Source organism: Pelophylax lessonae (assembly GCF_965119305.1).
Source record: "Pelophylax lessonae genome assembly, chromosome: 8".
Classification (NCBI taxonomy): Eukaryota; Metazoa; Chordata; class Amphibia; order Anura; family Ranidae; genus Pelophylax; species Pelophylax lessonae.
In genome coordinates this window covers 3,581,171-3,595,690 of record NC_138775.1, presented here as the reverse complement: position 1 = coordinate 3,595,690, position 14,520 = coordinate 3,581,171, and the positions used below count along the sequence as shown (strand labels likewise).

The 14,520-nt window shown below is 48.7% G+C and overlaps 1 pseudogene across 1 annotated transcript; it reads right to left on the bottom strand.

Annotated features, from left to right (window-relative positions):
• Positions 1-12,862: 12,862 nt before the first annotated feature.
• On the bottom strand, positions 12,863-13,959 carry LOC309561119 (large ribosomal subunit protein uL18B-like; annotated as a pseudogene). The gene is made up of 2 exons: positions 13,599-13,959; positions 12,863-13,457 (listed from the first exon to the last, which is right to left on the bottom strand). The product of its transcript is annotated as a large ribosomal subunit protein uL18B-like (transcript).
• Between the last annotated feature and the right edge of the window lie 561 nt (positions 13,960-14,520).

Genomic DNA, 14,520 nt, shown 5'->3' with positions numbered 1-14,520 from the left:
ACATGACAGGCCGAGGAAGAGGCAGACACTTACGCAGGGGTGGTAGGGATAGGGCAGGAGCAGTAGGCCGGAGCCAAACTGTGAAGTTTCAAAAGCCGCTTGCAATTACGTCAAAAGACGCACCAGACTTGGTTGAGTGGCTCACTCAGCTTTCCTCTTCTGCACCATCCTCATCCTCTCTATCTGCACGCTCTTCACTCTCTGCTATGTGCACCCACAAAGACACCACCACCACCACATACCCTCCGCTTGAGTCACTGGAATTATTTTCCGATCCATCACAAGACATTTGCGATGCGCAGCCATTGTTGGCATCGGATCAGGAAAAGGAGGTAGCAACAGCCGCCACCCAGCAGTCTGACCACAGTACCCAGATCAGCCAAAGGAGGTTGGTCCCGCTGTTGCTGCCTACTCCGAGATCTCAAATGTTAGTGGTGGGGAAGGTGACGTGGATGATGACGTGTCTATGGACGTCACATAGGTGGCCACAAGAGAGGAAGAGGAGTGGAGTTCAGAGGGAGAGACGGACCGGCAGATAGGGAGGAGAGGCAGGCAGAACTTGCATTGCACAAGAGGTACAAAGCAGACAGCAAATGTTTTAGGAGCGAGCCATCAACCATGTACAGTCACATCTGGCGCTCCCAGGACGCCAGCACATGGCTCCGCAGTGTGGGCTTTTTTTAATGTGTCCGTTGCTGACAACAGTGTTGCCATCTGCAGCCTTTGCAGTCAACGCATAAGTCGCGGTAAGCCCAACACTCACCTAGGGACAACCGCCTTAAGAAGGCACCTGAACTCCCATCACCAGTGGGAGCAACGCCATCAGAACCCACAAAGCCACACTCCAGGCTCTCACCGTCCAGCCTCTTCTCCTTCTCCTTCTCCTCACATTTGTCCTCCACTCCACCTTCCATGATGCCGTCGTCGCGTTGTTCTGGAAAAAGGCAGGATTCCGTGGCCCAAATGTTCGAGCGTAAAAAATTATGACGCCGAATAACCCTCTTGCCCAAAGTTTGACTGCTGGCTTGTCGGAACTGATAGCCCACCAACTACTGCCATATCGACTGGTGGACTCGGAGGCCTTTCGTTAAATTGGGGCCATTGGAACACCACAATGGAAGGTCCCAGGCAGGAAATATTTCTTGCAGAAGGGCATTCCAGAGCTGTATGGCCATGTTCAGCGGCAAGTGAATATATCTCTGGCACACGGTGTTGGTGCCAAGATACATCTGACCACAGACACATGGTCTAGCAAACACGGGCAGGGAAGGTATATCACTTTTACTGCCCGCTGGGTGAACCTTCTGACGGCCGTCAAGCATGTAACCTGTGACACCCGTGTAGATTTGGTTTTACCGCCACAGATTGCATGCAGGCCTGCCTCTTCTTCTCCACCTCCTCCTCCATCCTCCCTCTCCTCCTCGGCTGACTCCTCCTTTACTGCTGCTACTGTCTCTTCCGCTGCGCCGCCCAAGATTCCCAGAACCTATTCCACATGCCAGGTGAGACGTTCTCATGCTGTGCTGTGTCTGTTGTGCCTGGAACCTGAGAGCCACACTGGTCCTGCACTTCTTTCAGCTTTGCGTTCACAGGCAGATCAGTGGCTGACACCGCTCAATTTGACAGTTGGTAAAGCGGTGTTCAACAACGGTGCCAATCTGCTAAACTCGCTAAAACAGGGCAAAATTACACACGTGCCATGCATGGCAAGTGTCCTGAACTTGGTGGTGCAGCGATTCGTTGCCAAATACCCTGGGGTCCAGGACGTCTTGCTGCAGGCCAGGAAAATCTCGGGCCATTTCAGAAGATCTTACACAGCCATGGCTCGCCTTGCTGACATTCAGCGGCGACACAACCTGCCCGTCAGGCGTCTTATTTGTGACTGCCCGACGCAATGGAACTCAACGTTGCATATGCTTGATAGGCTGCTCCAGCAGAAATGTGCAGTTAACGACTACCTGTACGAACTCTGCGGCAGGACAGGATCTGGGGAGCTTGGGCTTTTTTCACCTCGCCAGTGGCTGCTCATGCGGGACGCATTCAGACTTCTGCGGCCATTGGATGAGATCACCAAACTGGTCAGTCACGGCCAGGGCGCCATCAGTGACATCATACCTTATGCCTTCTTTCTGGAGCGTGCATTGCGCTGTGTCATTGATCAAGCCATTGAGGAGCAGGAGCAGGAAGATGAGGAAGTCGCAATGTTGGATGAATTCCCAGGGGGTGCTACTCCATCTGAGACAAGTCAACAGCAGGAGTCTGAAGAGGAGTCAGAGGAGGAGGATGGTGCTGGGGGGGGGGGGTGAGGAGGAGCAAGAAGAGCATGCTTTAAACCTTTCTGGGATCCCTGGTGTTATCCGTGGATGGGGGGAGAACGAGGACGACATTATCCTGGATGATGAGCTGGAAGCAGGCCATTACACCGCTTCCAGTTTAGTGCAAATGGGGGCCTTCATGCTCCAGTATTTTAAGGGGGAACCCCGTATAAAAAGCATAAAGGCCAAGGACCAGTACTGGGTGGCAACGTACTTAGATCCCCGGTACAAACAAAAAATGGCGGAAATGTTACCACAATCACAGAGGGCGGTCAGAATGAAGCACTTCCAGGCCTTGCTGCGTGAAATGCTGCATTCTGCTTTTGCATGCGCTGGCAGAGGAATTTCACAGAGAGACAGTTGCGGGTAGCAATCCAACAGCGCCTGCAAGAGGAGGGCAGTTTGAAGATGTCGTGGTCACTTCAGATATGAGATCCTTCTTTCAGCCGAACCATTGACAGCTGTACTCCGGATCCAGCATCAGGGAACGCCTAGACCGACAGGTGTCCGACTACATCGGGTTAACGGCCGATGTGGACGCTCTGAGGAGTGATAAACCCCTGGACTACTGGGTTGATGAACCCCTGGACTACTGAGTGGGCAGGCTTGACCTCTGGCCAGAGCTTGCACAATTTGCAATTGGAAATGTTGGCTTGCCCCCGTCCAGTGTCCTGTCTGAAAGGACGTTCAGCTCATGATAGTGTAAACTACCTCACATTAAAAAAAATGAACGAGGCATGGATCTCTGAGGAATTCAACACATGTGACCAGTAGACCAGGTTTCATTGAAATTCCTCATGCCAGGCCACAAATATCCGCTAGACCGCCATCCACCCACAGCAATTCCTGGTCCTTGGCTTCGCTACATACATCGGCACAAAAGGCATTTCATGTCCATTGAATGGCAAATTTTTGGGGCCTTTAAGGGCCGACAATTATTTTTTCTGTGAATGCCTAATGTGCCTCCAGCCACAGAGTACAACTTTCTTAGCTGTCAGTTAAACCCATGTGGGCTAATTTTTGGGGCCTATACTGGCCGACACTTACTTCTGTATCCTGTGAATGCCTAATGTACCTCCAGCCACCAAATTCTACATTCTTAGCTGTCAGTTAAACCCATGTGAGCTAATTTTTGGGGCCTATACAGGCCGACACTTACTTCTGTATCCTCTGAATGCCTAATGTACCTCCAGCCATCAAATACTACATTCTTAGCTGTCAGTTAAACCCATGTGGGCTAATTTTTGGGGCCTATAGTGGCCGACACTTACTTCTTTATCCTGTGAATGCCTAATGTACCTCCAGCCACAAAAAACTACGTTCTTAGCTGTCAGGTAAACCCATGTGGGCTAATATTTGGGGCCTATAAAGGTCGACACTTATTTCTGTATCCTGCGAATGCCTAATGTAACTCCAGCCATCAAATACTACGTTCTTAGCTGTCAGGTAAACCCATGTGAATGGACCCTATATGTATTAGACAATGTATTTACTGGCTGCTGTCAGTTCTGGCTGATTTATGAAAATTTTGTGCACAGCTAGTATGTCTTTTGTGGCTACAAATATGACCTAGAGGTTTTTAAAGTTCGCCTCCCATTAAAGTCAATGGGGCTCGCCGCGAACTTGCGGTTCGCGGAATTTTGAGAAAATTTGCGGCTGACGTTCGCGAACCACCCCGGCCGATGTTCGTCCATCTCTACACGCTGGCACATTACTGAGCTGCATGTAACATACAGAATGTGGTATTGGATTTGTTTTAAGACAAAAGTGGTCTGAGGGGCAAAGGTCACTCTAGCCCCCCTCCCCCACCTTCTGATCATGACCATCAAAGAGGAACAAATTATTAGCGATTCCCTCCAATCTGCTCTTGGATGCTCCAGGCTGGGAAATTTATTGATCTTCCGGCTTCATCAATTAGCCATCAGGAATTGTTCCTATCGGGTAATCAATGTCATTTTAAAGAGCCGGCATCTCTTAGGAATCTCCACATTGCCTTTCATAAACATGATTAGAAAGGAGATTGGTGGAGGGGGGGTGGAGGGGGGGTGGAGGGGGGATGGGTATTGTCTCTCCTGAAAAATATAACCTCTGATTCTGGATAACTGATGAATTGTAGATCCAGGTAAACGGAGACACGTTAGGAGATATCTGCTGTCTGTGGGTCATCTGCCCGATTCTGGTTTGGGTGAGGTGGTGGATCAATAATCAGCCATTCTCAACCTCTTTAGCCCAAAGGAACCCCAAAAATAATCTCATTGGTGAGAGACAGGCATTTGCAGTTTGTTTCGTTACGAAATAAAAATTCAGATGAATTCTCCATTTTTGGAAATTTGGATGTATCGAATTTAAACAAATCTGAAAAATAATTGGAAAAAAAATTTGAACGAAATTAGAATTTATTCGAATAGTTTTCTAATCAATTTTGAATAGTTTTCGAATATGAATCATTTTCAAATTCAAAAAGTTTTCGAATTTGAATACTTTTCAATTCATTTTCCAATTTCCAAAGAGAATAAAAGAGGATAGAAAGTAAAGGAATAGAATAGAAAAAAAAAGAATAGAACAAAATAGAAAGAATGTAACTGTAACGGAACCGCAACCCACACTGTACTTCTGGACTTCCGTCAGTATACGGCTCCCTCCCAGTCGTGAACATAGGTATCCGATTTTCCAGCAGCCCCCATACAAAGCTAGCCGACAACTTAGCTTGTACTGGAATCTTCCTTTTATTGAACAGTCACACAGAATTTATATACAGCATGGACCTTCCCCTCCTGATCAGATTACCACACACAGGTCAGGGGTATGCAGATGAAATTGTATACAGAAATATAATTAACATATCTAAGGAAAAACCAACACAAACAGTATACTATTTCCACTCAGCAACTAACAGATGACAGTGATTCAATCAACCTGAGCCAATTAACTAGCAGACTTTCCGACCTCGAGCTCCTGCAATACAATACACATTATCATTGGTGTAAACGCTGAGAACCCACCATAAACAATAGGTGAGCAAATCAGCATAATTTACAATGTGTGGAAGACAGGTGGTTGAGCTGATGATATTCACCACTGCTAGGAGTCTGACTGTGTGAAGCCTTATTGGCAATAGGCAGCTAGGCCCAGAGTCCCAGAATATTCAAATATTCTTTGAGATATATTGTGGATAGATATTACTGTCCCATTTGAGTAATCCAAACCATATTCTGTGCCCATTAAGTCCATCATTTTCTCTGTGCAGAGAATTTCAGGAGAGGAGAGTTATAGAGGAAGGAGCAGAGTCCTCCAGCAGTGCAGAGTATTTCAGGAGAGGAGAGTTATAGTGGAAGGAGCAGAGTCCTGCAGCAGAGCAGAGTATTTCAGGAGAGGAGAGTTATAGAGGAGGGAGCAGAGTCCTCCAGCAGTGCAGAGTATTTCAGGAGAGGAGAGTTCTAGAGGAAGGAGCAGAGTCCTGCAGCAGAGCAGAGTATTTCAGGAGAGGAGAGTTATAGAGGAGGGAGCAGAGTCCTCCAGCAGTGCAGAGTATTTCAGGAGAGGAGAGTTCTAGAGGAAGGAGCAGAGTCATGCAGCAGTGCAGAGTATTTCAGGAGAGGAGAGTTATAGAGGAAGGAGCAGAGTCCTCCAGCAGAGCAGAGTATTTCAGGAGAGGAGAGTTATAGAGGAAGGAGCAGAGTCCTCCAGCAGAGCAGGGTATTTCAGGAGAGGAGAGTTGTAGAGGAAGGAGCAGAGTCCTCCAGCAGAGCAGAGTATTTCAGGAGAGGAGAGTTATAGGGGAAGGAGCAGAGTCCTCCGGCAGTGCAGAGTATTTCAGGAGAGGAGAGCAGAGGAAGGAGCAGAGTCCTCCAGCAGAGCAGAGTATTTCAGGAGAGGAGAGTTATAGAGGAGGGAGCAGAGTCATCCAGCAGAGCAGAGTATTTCAAGAGAGGAGAGTTATAGAGGAAGGAGCAGAGTCCTCCAGCAGAGCAGAGTATTTCAGGAGAGGAGAGTTATAGAGGAAGGAGCAGAGTCCTCCAGCAGAGCAGGGTATTTCAGGAGAGGAGAGTTGTAGAGGAAGGAGCAGAGTCCTCCAGCAGAGCAGAGTATTTCAGGAGAGGAGAGTTATAGGGGAAGGAGCAGAGTCCTCCGGCAGTGCAGAGTATTTCAGGAGAGGAGAGCAGAGGAAGGAGCAGAGTCCTCCAGCAGAGCAGAGTATTTCAGGAGAGGAGAGTTATAGAGGAGGGAGCAGAGTCATCCAGCAGAGCAGAGTATTTCAAGAGAGGAGAGTTATAGAGGAAGGAGCAGAGTCCTCCAGCAGTGCAGAGTATTTCAGGAGAGGAGAGTTATAGAGGAAGGAGCAGAGTCATCCAGCAGAGCAGAGTATTTCAAGAGAGGAGAGTTATAGAGGAAGGAGCAGAGTCCTCCAGCAGTGCAGAGTCCTCCGGCAGTGCAGAGTCCTCTGGCAGTGCAGAGTCCTCCAGCAGTGCCGAGTCCTCCGGCAGTACAGAGTCCTCCGACAGTGCAGAGTCCTCCAGCAGTGCAGAGTATTTCAGCAGAGGGTTCTGTATTAGACATTTCTCAGTGAGTTGCGTCTGTACTGACCTTGTGTCTCGGCGTAGAACGCACAGCCTGCGCCCCCCCGCTGTCTCTGCGCAGACGGATGGCCGTCCTCCAGTCTCTCTGTTTCTCTTCTGTGATGAGCGAAGTTGGCAAACACGGCGATGAGGTGAAGATGTAATTAGCTCTGGCAGATTACCTCCATGTTACGAATAACCGCAAATGTAATTATCTAATTATTTTGGAACTAATGTTATTAAAATATGACAGGACTATTAATTCCACCTACGAATAAGAAGTGTGACTGCAGATAATGAAACAGACTCGGCACAATCATTTGCGAAGATAGAGGGGGAGGGGGAGAGGGAGAGGACGGGAGATCACAGATGAGAGATCACAGATGAGAGATCAGAGATGTTTTAGGGGGCCATGTATCTGATAATTGACCATCCGGAGATGCTGTGATCAGTTCACATCCATAAAGGAAAGGTCACATGTGTCGGAATCGGATGACTTTTCTGTCCCCTATCCCAGGGGCAGGTCCGGGACAAGGGGTGGGCAGGAGGGACGGCTGCCCGAGGCACGTTGGTATCATGTGAGGTGTGGTGGCGCCACAAGAAGATTGGGGGGAGGAGATTTATGTTGGAAGAGGGAATTTGGGGGGCAGCAGAAGTATAGTTTTAGGAGGAAAACATTTAAGGGGGGGAGTGGTGATTTAGGGGGATCTGTGTTAGTAGGGTGGATTGGGGGGGGAATTTTTGTTGGGGGGAGGGGATTTGGAGTAGGCGGGTGATGTGTACTTGGAAGAGAAATTTTAAGGGTGGAGGATTTGTGCTAGGAGAGGGATGATTTTTTTTTGGGGGGGGGGGGGATTGTGCTGGTGGGCTTTGGTAAATGGGAGGGGACAAATATTTGTGCTGGGAGGGAGGATTTCAGAAGGGGGGCAGATTTGCTTGGGGGGTAAGCATGCAGATTAGTGCTCAGTTTTTTTTTTGGGATGGGGGGGGGGGATTGTGCTGGTGGGCTTTGGTTAATGGGAGGGGACAAAGATTTGTGCTGGGAGAGAGGATTTGAGAAGGGGGGGGGATTTGCTTGAGGGGCAAGCATGCAGATTAGTTCTCATTTGTTTTTCCGGGGGGGGGGGGACATTTGTGCTGGGGTGGGATTTGGGAAATGAGGGGGTAAAGATTTGTGCTGGGAGAGAGGATTTCAGAAGGGGGGCAGATTTGCACATGGAGAAATTTATGCTTGGGGGGGGGGCATGCAGATTAGAGCTTAGTTTTTGTACGGGGGGGGGGGTATGCTGACATATAATGCTCATACATCTTAGGGGAAGGGGTGCAGTTTGGCATGTTCCCTCTGGAATCTGGAAATCTGGATGACCTTGTCCTGGTACTGCCCATGGGTGACTCTTTTACAGGGGTGCCCCCCCCCCCCGGCGGAAAGTCATTGTAGTGTTTCTGGGCTCCCCAATCTTGATGGGAAAACTCTAAAGGTTGTGCTCCAGTGTACAGAGCAAAATCCATAAAGACATTGATGAGCGAGATTGGGGTGAAGGAACTTGACTGGCCTGCACAGAGTCCTGACCTCAACCCTATAGAACACCTTTGGGATGAGTTAGAGTTAAGACTGTGAGCCAGGCCTTCCCATCCAACATCAGTGCCTGACCTCACAAATGCGCTTCTGGAAGAATGGTGAAACATTCCCATAGACACTCCTAAACCTTGTGGACAGCCTTCCCAGAAGAGTTGAAGCTGTTATAGCTGCAAAGGGCGGAGCCAACTCAATATTGAACCCTACGGACTAAGACTGGGAAGCCATTAAAGTTCATGTGTGTGTAAATACTTTTGACAATATAGTGTATATAGAGAGGTGTCCCAATACTTTTGGTAATATAGAGTATATAGAGAGGTGTCCCAATACTTTTGGTAATATAGTGTATATAGAGAGGCGTCCCAATACTTTTGACAATATAGTGTATATAGAGAGGCGTCCCAATACTTTTGACCATATAGTGTATATAGAGAGGCGTCCCAATACTTTTGGTAATATTGTGTATATAGAGAGGCGTCCCAGTACTTTTGGTAATATAGTGTATATAGAGAGGGGTCCCAATACTTTTGGTAATAGAGTGTATATAGAGAGGCGTCCCAATACTTTTGGTAATATAGTGTATATAGAGAGGCGTCCCAATACTTTTGACCATATAGTGTATATCCCTCTATATTAACCCTCCACAAATTACTATAAGCAGTCATTTTTGCTGGTCAGCTTGGCCCGTATGGAAATGTGGCGACAAATATAAATAAAAACATGGCACAAAGAGCAGTTTATTGATTATTCTCATTAGGAATCCCATGCAGTCCAATCACATCACATATAATATTTTCTCAGTGGTGTTCCTTGACGTATTGGCCAACCACAGCGCTCTAATTATATATGAATTAATTCATGCAATCTTGACTATTTATATTTGATTTGCCTCCCACACGCTGGGTAGGTCTCTGAGTGATGTCCCCCCTCCTGGGCTCTGCGTCTGTCACCCATAATGATGATTCCGATGTTAGAAATACAGACGTGGATTGCTACAGTGGGGGAAATAAGTATTTGACCCCCCTGCAGATTGTGTCAGTTTGCCCCCTTACATAGAAATGTCGGGTGTATAATTTTTATCATCGCTGTATTTTATATGATAGAGACAGAATATCAACCAAAAATGATACAAATGTTATAAATGGAGTCGCAGTTCAGTGAGTAAAATAAGTATTTGATCCCCTTAGTAGTTGGTGGAGAAACCCTTGTTGGAAGCACAGAGGTCAGACGTTTCTTGTAGTTGGCCCCCAGGTTTGCACACATCTCAGGAGGGATTTTGCTCCACTCTTCTTTACAGATCTTCTCTAAATCCTGGTCACTGGAAATTCAAAGTTTCAGCTCCCTCCATAAATTTTCTATAGGATGAAGGTCTGGAGACTGACTAGGCCACCCTATGACCTTAATGTGCTTCTTCTTGAGCCACTCCTTTGTTGCCTTGGCGATATGTTTTGGGTCATTGTCATGCTGGAAGACCCATCCATGACCCATCTTCAGTGTTCTGGCTGAGGGAAGAAGGTTCTCATCCAAGATTTTACAATACATGGCCCCGCCCATTGGCCCCTCAATGCGGCAAAGTTGGCCTTTACCTTTATCAGAGAAACATCCCCAAAGCATCATGTTTCCACCTCCAGGCTTGACTGTAGGGACGGTGACTGTAGGGACGGTGACTGTAGGGATGGTGACTGTAGGGATGGTGACTGTAGGGATGGTGACTGTAGGGATGGGGACTGTAGGGAAGGTGACTGTAGGGAAGGTGACTGTAGGGAAGGTGACTGTAGGGATGGGGACTGTAGGGAAGGTGACTGTAGGGAAGGTGATTGTAGGGAGGTGACTGTAGGGAAGGTGACTGTAGGGATGGTGACTGTAGGGAAGGTGACTGTAGGGATGGTGACTGTAGGGATGGTGACTGTAGGGATGGTGACTGTAGGGATGGGGACTGTAGGGAAGGTGACTGTAGGGAAGGTGATTGTAGGGAGGTGACTGTAGGGAAGGTGACTGTAGGGACGGTGACTGTAGGGATGGTGACTGTAGGGATGGTGACTGTAGGGGTGGTCACTGTAGGGACGGTGACTGTAGGGATGGTGACTGTAGGGATGGTGATTGTAGGGACGGTGACTGTAGGGATGGTGACTGTAGGGATGGTGTCTGTAGGGAAGGTGACTGTAGGGATGGTGACTGTAGAGATGGTGACTGTAGGGATGGTGACTGTAGGGGTGGTGACTGTAGGGATGGTGACTGTAGGGACGGTGACTGTAGGGATGGTGACTGTAGGGATGGTGACTGTAGGGGTGGTGACTGTAAGGATGGTGACTGTAGGGAAGGTGACTGTAGGGATGGTGACCGTAGGGAAGGTGACTGTAGGGACGGTGACTGTAGGGATGGTGACTGTAGGGATGGTGACTGTAGAGAAGGTGACTGTAGGGAAGGTGACTGTAGAGATGGTGACTGTAGAGATGGTGACTGTAGGGGTGGTGACTGTAGGGAAGGTGACTGTAGGGATGGTGACTGTAGAGATGGTGACTGTAGGGATGGTGACTGTAGAGAAGGTGACTGTAGGGAAGGTGACTGTAGAGATGGTGACTGTAGAGATGGTGACTGTAGGGGTGGTGACTGTAGGGAAGGTGACTGTAGGGATGGTGACTGTAGGGATGGTGACTGTAGAGATGGTGACTGTAGGGAAGGTGACTGTAGAGATGGTGACTGTAGAGATGGTGACTGTAGGGATGGTGACTGTAGGGAAGGTGACTGTAGGGATGGTGACTGTAGGGAAGGTGACTGTAGGGATGGTGACTGTAGGGACGGTGACTGTAGGGAAGGTGACTGTAGGGATGGTGACTGTAGGGATGGTGACTGTAGGGGTGGTCACTGTAGGGACGGTGACTGTAGGGATGGTGACTGTAGGGATGGTGATTGTAGGGACGGTGACTGTAGGGATGGTGACTGTAGGGATGGTGTCTGTAGGGAAGGTGACTGTAGGGATGGTGACTGTAGAGATGGTGACTGTAGGGATGGTGACTGTAGGGGTGGTGACTGTAGGGATGGTGACTGTAGGGACGGTGACTGTAGGGATGGTGACTGTAGGGAAGGTGACTGTAGGGACGGTGACTGTAGGGATGGTGACTGTAGGGATGGTGACTGTAGAGAAGGTGACTGTAGGGAAGGTGACTGTAGAGATGGTGACTGTAGAGATGGTGACTGTAGGGGTGGTGACTGTAGGGAAGGTGACTGTAGGGAAGGTGACTGTAGGGATGGTGACTGTAGGGATGGTGACTGTAGAGATGGTGACTGTAGGGAAGGTGACTGTAGAGATGGTGACTGTAGAGATGGTGACTGTAGGGATGGTGACTGTAGGGATGGTGACTGTAGGGAAGGTGACTGTAGGGATGGTGACTGTAGGGATGGTGACTGTAGGGGATGGTGACTGTAGGGGATGGTGACTGTAGGGAAGGTGACTGTAGGGATGGTGACTGTAGAGATGGTGACTGTAGGGGTGGTGACTGTAGGGAAGGTGACTGTAGGGATGGTGACTGTAGGGATGGTGACTGTAGAGATGGTGACTGTAGAGATGGTGACTGTAGGGGTGGTGACTGTAGGGATGGTGACTGTAGGGATGGTGAGTGTAGAGATGGTCACTGTAGGGAAGGTGACTGTAGGGATGGTGACTGTAGGGACGGTGACTGTAGGGATGGTGACTGTAATGATGGTGACTGTAGGGATGGTGACTGTAGAGATGGTAACTGCAGAGACGGTGACTGTAGGGACAGTGACTGTAGGGAAGGTGTCTGTAGGGGACGGTGACTGTAGGGGACGGTGACTGTAGGGATGGTGACTGTAATGATGGTGACTGTAGGGGACGGTGACTGTAGGGATGGTGACTGTAGGGATGGTGACTGTAGGGATGGTGTTCTTAGGGTCATAGTCAGCATTTTTCTTCCCCCAAACACAGTGAGTTAATGCCGAAGACCTCAATTTTGGTCTCATCTGACCACAGCACTTTCTGTACATGTGCCTTCCTGAGGAGGGGGACTCACCGTGTTTGGAGGAAGAATGCTGACTATGACCCTAGGAACACCATCCCTACTGTTGAGCACAGAGGTGGAAACATGATGCTTTTGGGCCGTTTCTTTGCTAAAGGTACGGACCAACTTTGCCACATTAAGGGACGGGGCCATGTATTGTAAAATCTTGGATGAGAACCTTCTTTCCTCAGCCAGAACACTGAAGATGGGTCATGGATGGGTCTTCCAGCATGACAATGACCCGAAACCTACCGCCAAGGCAATAAAGGAGTGGCTCAAGAAGAAGCACATTAAGGTCATTGAGCGGCCTAGCCAGTCTCCAGACCTTTTTTTTTTTTTTTTTTTTAGCATCAATAGATTTATTTTAGGAGATTCTTGTAGAGAATTGCAGGAAGTTTAGCTGTCGACAATCTTCTCCTGAGCTCTGAGAAAGCTTTTTTCTGAGCAATGCGGTCTTTCTTCTGTGCCAGGGACAATTTGGAACGATTCCACCTTTTCATTTTAACTTCTCTCTTGGGCTCCTTTTTGTGGACTGGGTTCTCCCTGATTGCAGCATGGGCCTTTTCGTATATGTCTTCCATTTGGTCAGCTTGGATGCCACTCTTTATATATCAGAACTGCTTCTTGTATGCATCCTCATCTTCCTCTATTAGAAGACGCACGTAGTCTGCCACATTCTGGCCAAGGATGTGTTTGCGGTGGACTTCAGCATTGAATTCTTGTTCTCTGGGTCATAGCCAGGGAAGCGTTTGGTGCTGTGAGGAATGGACAGGCCGCCATCAACGGCTCCCTTGAGAGCACCGAAGACTTTGTTTCCAGTGGTGGTCCTGGTGAGATCAGCATCCAGGTAGCAGGTGAAGGCGCTAGGTTGCCCATCAATGCTCTCCATATTGTACTCATCTCCAGTTACTTCCACTTGACCTTCATAGACTTTGGCCAAACTTGTTCAGCAGCCTGTGAGCCAGCAGCAGACCCGTACAATAGGCGGCAGCTTAGTTGGTTATCCCAGCCTTGACACCGAATTGGGGAAGTTTGTGGCCATAGGCAGCAGAGACGTGAGGGATATTTGTTGGGTGCCTCTGCTTGAAATTCCAGTTCTCCAATTTTTTCTTGGTGGGTAAAGGAAAATCACACAGGTGGGTGGACTTCACACTAACACCGAGGGCAGCTCTTGGCAATGATAGAAGTAATTCCAACTGATAGGCAGCACAGACGATCATGTCACCTTAAATCCTGGCATAGGCAATCTGGCAGGTGATGTCTCTGTTAGTGATGCGCACATTCATCCTGTATTTGGGGGCGTTGTACTTGTTTTTGTCCTGGATGACCCTTCTCTTGCGGGCATAGTAGTCAGTTTTGCCCTCACTCCTTCTGAGGAACTTAACCTGGTACCTCTTGAAATAAGCCTTGTTTTTCAAAACTTTTACGAAACCCCATTTCTCTGGATTTTGTCCCATCGAGGCTAGAACCGGAGAGTCAAAACGCTCACGTAAAGGCGCTGGAGAACTGGGAAAAGTGTCTCCAGACCATAATCCTATAGAAAATTTATGGAGGGAGCTGAAACTTTGGGTTGCCACGAGACAGCCAAGAAACCTTAAGAATTTAGAGAAGATCCGTAAAGAAGAGTGGACCAAAATCCAGTGGCGGACGGTGTGTTGGGGGCGCAGGGGCGCCGCCCCCCCCTATCCATGCGTCCGGCCCCCTAATCTGCATGCAGGGCGATGGACACATGGAGTTCAATGGGTTTTTTTTTTTTTTTTTTAAATCACCTGATTAGAGCCAGAGGCTCTAATAGGCTTCAGAAGAGGGTGAACCTGGGGCGCAGAGCAGTGCCCCCCGAGCCCAGCCATTGTGTGATAATAGCAAATGAAAATTCGCTATTGTCACACGGATCCTCCTCCTGGCCAATCAGGAAGCGGATCTGAGACCCACTTCCTGATTGGCCGAAAGGCGAACGCATGCCATTGGCCGAGGATGAGGCGGGAGGACTCGAGGAGACGCCGGGGGACTGAGGAGAAGCCGCCGCTGCAGGTTAGTCTCTCTGCATTGAAGGA